Source organism: Callorhinus ursinus, unplaced genomic scaffold (assembly GCF_003265705.2).
Source record: "Callorhinus ursinus isolate GAN/ISIS: 27379988/994484 unplaced genomic scaffold, GSC_fseal_2.0 scaffold55, whole genome shotgun sequence".
NCBI lineage: Eukaryota > Metazoa > Chordata > Mammalia > Carnivora > Otariidae > Callorhinus > Callorhinus ursinus.
This window is the reverse complement of record NW_027397117.1, coordinates 46091-51411: the sequence shown is the minus strand read 5'-3', so window position 1 is coordinate 51411 and position 5321 is coordinate 46091.

Sequence of the window (5321 nt, the reverse complement as noted above, 5' to 3'; positions counted from 1 at the left end):
AGGAAGGGAAAAATGAAGGGGGGGAATCGGAGGGAGAGATGAACCAATAAAGACTATGGACCCCCAAGAAACAAACTGAGAGTTTTAGAGGGGAGGGGAGGGAGGTGGGGGGATGGTTTAGCCCGGTGATGGGTATGAAGGAGGGCATGTACTACTGGGTGTTATACGAAAACAATGAATCGTGGATCACTACATCAAAAACTAATGATGTATTGTATGGTGACTAACATAATAAAATAAAATAAAAAATAAAACTGCACTCTGCATCTTCTGTCCCCTGCTTCTGTTTTATAATACTACTTTGCATGATGTTGCCTATTCTATTCTATTCTATTCTATTCTATTCTATTCTATTCTATTCTATTCTATTCTATGTCTGTCTTACTAGAATGTGAGCTCCCAAGGGCAAAGACTTTACTTTGTTTACTATTATCTCATGAGAGCCAAGAAAAGAGCCTGACATGAAGTAAGTACTCAGCAGCTATTTGTTGCATAGATCAATAAACGAAAGGAACCTAGATTGTTTTAACAATGCCACATGACATTAATGATATTTCACTCAGAAAGGAGAAGAGATTATAAAAATGAATAATATAGTAAATGCCTTGGCAGACATCCTTGGTCTCAAGACAGCCAGATGTTAATCCCATGCAAATGCAGAGAGGCCCGACATCTCAGTGAACTTTTCTGGGGTCTAATGGTCTGAGGGATTCCAAAGTGAGGACAAATTTCTGTATCTTGCTTCCCTATTAGTTTAAAAAAAAATCATGAAACCCTGGGACCATCTTCAGAAGAATAAGACTATTAGTTTGAGAGCCAAGTTATGCCCCTTTTCACAAGAAAGTATTTCCCTTTTGAGAAATAGCTTTTTGGCATTCTATAAGATGAGCCATGGGTTGGGTGCCCTCTTACCCATGTAGCCCTAAGGTTAGATTTACCATGTAACACTCCAATATCAAGTAGAATTGATTTTTATAGAAACTGTGCCTGGGTTGTTTCCCAAGGTGCAAGGGCTTTGCACAAATAGCAAGCTCACAGTCCGAAATAGATAGAGGTGGTTCTTCTGCTACCCCTCTTTCTATACATACAACTATGGCCTTGTCAGGAATGCTTTAAGATTATTTGAGAATGAAAGAGTCTAAGCCAGGGGCGCCTGGGTGACTCAGTCGTTGGGCATCTGCCTTCGGCTCAGGTCATGATCCCAGGGTCCTGGGATCGAGCCCCGCATTGGGCTCCCTGCTTGGCGGGAAGCCTCCTTCTCCCTCTCCCACTCCCCCTGCTTGTGTTCCCTCTCTCACTGTCTCTCTCTCTCTCTCTGTCAAAATAAATAAATAAAATCTTAAAAAAAAGAGTCTAAGCCAAATTTATGGATGGTTATTCATATAATGCTAGCATCTGCCAAAAGAAAATAATATAGTGTTATATGAGCTCCCCCTGAGAAGAGATATAACACTAATTATAATCATTCTTTATATATTCTAGATATTAATCCCTTATCAGATATATGGTTTATAAATATTTTCTCTCATTCCATATGTTGCCTTTTTACTTTGTTGATTGTGTCCTTTGATGAATACAAGTTTTTTTTTTTAAGATTTATTTATTTGAGGGGGGTGGGGCAGAAGGAGAGAGAATCCTGAAGCAGACTCCCTGCTGAGCATGGAGCCCAAGACAATAACCTGAGCTGAAACCAAGAGTCAGTCACTCAATGGACTGAGCCACCCAGGTGCCCCTTGATGAATAGAAGTTTTAAATTTTGATGTAGCCCAACTTACCTATTTTTACTTTTGTTGCCTGTGCTTTTTGCGTCGTATCTGAGAAATAACTGGCAAATCCAACATCATGAGGATTTCCCCTTATGTTTATAGTTTTAATTCTTAGATAAGGTTTTTGATACATTTTCAGTTAAATTTTGTATACAGGGTAAGGAAAGGGTCCAACTTCATTCTTTTGCATATGGATATCCAGTTTTCCCAGCATCACTTATTGAAGACTATCCTTTCCCCATTGAATGATCTTGGTACCCTTATTGAAAATCATTTGACCATATATGTGAGGGTTTCTTTCTGGGCTCTGTATTCTGTCCCATTGGTCTATATGTCTGTCTTTATGCCAGTACCACACTATTTTGATTACTGTAACTTTACAATAAACTTTTGAAATCAGGAAGTATGATTCCTCCAGTTTTATTCCTTTTCAAGATTGTTTTGGCTACTTGGAGTCCCTTGATTTCATATGAATTTTAGGATAAGTTTTTCTATTTCTGAAAAAAAAATGCCATTGGAATTTTGATAGGGACTGCATTGACTCTGTAGATCACTTTGGATCATATGGATGTCTTAAAATATTGTCTTCCAGTCCATGAACACAGCTATCTTTTCATTTATTTATGTCTCTTTAATGTCTTTCAGCAGTGTTTTGTGGTTTTCAGTATATAAATCTTTCATTTTCTTGTTTGATTCCTAGGTATTCTTTTTGATTACTATTGTAAACAGAATGAAGTTGGAGCCTTAAGTTACATCATATGCAAAAGTTAGCTAAAAATGTATCAAAAACCTAACGTGAGAGTTAAAACTATAAAACCCTTAGAATAAACATAGGGGGAAAGCTTCATGGCATTGGATTTGCCAATGATATTTTGGATCTGACACAAAAAGCACAGTCAACAAAAGTAAACATACGTAAGTGGGCTACATCAAAATTTAAAACTTCCTTTTTTAAGACTTCAAAAATATATTTATTTGAGAGAGGGAGAGAGAGAGAGAGCACAAGCGGTGGGGAGGGGCCGAGGGGGAGGCAGACTCCCCACTGAGCAGGGAGCTTGACTCAGGGCTCTAACCTAGGATCCTGGGATCATGACCTGAGCCAAAGGCAGATGCTTAACTGACTGAGCCACCCAGGTATCCCAAAATTTAAAACGTCTATTCATCAAAGGACACAATCAACACAGTGAAAAGGCAACCTATGGAATGAGAGAAAGTATTTATCAATCATATCTGATAAGGGGTTAATATCAAGGGCATATAAAGAATGACTACAACACAATAACAATAAAATAATCAGATTTAAAAATAAGCAAAGGGCTTGAATAGACATTTCTCCAAACAAGTTATACAAATGGCCAACAAGCACATGAAAAGATGCTCGTGATCACTAATCATTAGGGATATGATTAGGAAAAAAATCAACTTTGGATTAAAGACTTGAAAGTAAGACCTGAAACCATAAAACTACTAGAAGAAGCTGTAGAGTGTTCTCCTTGACATCAGTCTTGGCAATGAGTTTTTGGATTTGGATACCAAAAGCCAAGGCAATAAAAGCAAAGACAAACAAGTGGGGCAATATCAAACCATAAAACTTCTGCACAAAGAAAATTACCAACCAAATGAAAAGGCAACCTACAGAATGGGAGAAATTACTTGGAAATCATATATCTGATAAGGGGTTAATATCCAAAATGTATAAGGAACTCATCTAGCTCATTAGCAAAAAACCAATCTGATTTAAAAATGGGCAGAGGAAGGGCGCCTGCGTGGCTCAGTTGGTGATCTGAGCCTTTGGCTCAGGTCATGATCTTGGAGTCCCGGGATCGAGTCCCGCGTTGGGCTCCCTGCTCGGCAGGGAGTCTGCTTCTCCCTCTGACCCTCCCCCCTCTCATTCTCTCTCTCTCTCAAATAAATAAATAAATAAAATCTTTAAAAAAAAATGGGCAGAGGAACTAAACAGTTTCCAAAGAAGACATGCAAATGGCCAATAGGTATATGAAAAGGTGCTCAACATCCTTAAGCATCAGGGAAATGCAAATCAAAACCACAATGAGATACTCCCTCACATCTGTTTGAATGGCTACTACCAAAAAGACAAGAGATAAGTGCTGGCAAGGATGTGGAGAAAAGGAGCAAAGGGAACCATTGTACACTGTTGATGGGAGTGTAAAGTGGTACAGCTACTACTGAAAACAGTATGGAGGTTCCTCAAAAAATTAAAAATAGAACTACAATATGATCCAGCAATTCCAGTTCTGGGTATATATCCAAAGGAAGTGAAATCATATCACAAAAAGATATCTACACCTCATGTTCATTGCAGCATTATTTATAATTGTCAAGACATGGAAACAACCTAAATGTTTATCTATGGATTGATTAATGGATAAAGAAAATGTACACACACACACACACACACACACAGGAATATCATTCAGCCATAAAAAGAAGGAAGTCCTGCCATTTGCAGCAACACAGATGGACCTGGAGATCATTATGTCTATTCGTTATAGAGATTGGTTGCCCACAGGGTGAAGATCTTTAACACTACTGAACACTTAAAAATAGTTAAGATAGTAAATTTTGTTATGTGTATTTCAGAATTTTAAAAAATTATGTAAAAAAATTAGGTTGGGTTGAATACAGAGCACTTTCATCATTCATGAACTATTTGGATTTAAAAAAGGTATGATCCCCAAATGTACCACAACATAAATTTTAATGGAAAAAATACCAGAAACATTACTCCTAAAGCCAAGAACAATACAAAGCCCACAGTTACTACTACTATACTACCACTATTAAGCATTATATAATCTTGTCAATACAACTCGAAGGATAAAACTTAAGCAGAAACATTTTATATTAATTTTTGTACCTTACATGTCCAAGAGAATCAACTTACAATTAATTGGAGCCAATGAGTAAGCTCAAGAAATGTACAAGAAACAATACATTACTTAACAACCCAAATAACCGGTCAGAAAATATAACAAAACATTAATAAATAAAATGAAAATGAAAATGGAGATAAAGTGTATTCCCAAGTGGGAAACTTCATTGCAAAGGGGTCAGTTTTTCCACAACTTAATCTTTAAATTCAAAATGATTGTAATCCAAATCTCTTAGTATGTATTATGGAATTTGCCAAGACAATTCAAAAAGTCAAATCAAAGAGAAAATCTGTAAGAATAAGCACAAAATAACTGAGAAAGAGCAACAACAAAGAGCAGGTGCTATCAGCTGTCGGAACATGCTATGTAATCCAGGAAATTAACGTAGTGTGGTTTTCATTCAGGGAAAGAATCAATGAAAGAATAGTGAATCCAGAACGCAAATTTATATATAGGAATTTAGTTTAAAATAACCATGACATTTCAAATTGGGGATAATAATGTAGAACATTTATGTATCCATTGGCAAGGTGTGGGGAGAGAATGCTCAAGTATTGCTTAATTTTCAGCCTTTCTAAATATTTTATGAAACCCATGAGGTAGAGCCTTAGCATATTTACGTTCCCCTAGAGTTTTTTAAAAAAAGATTTTATTATTTACT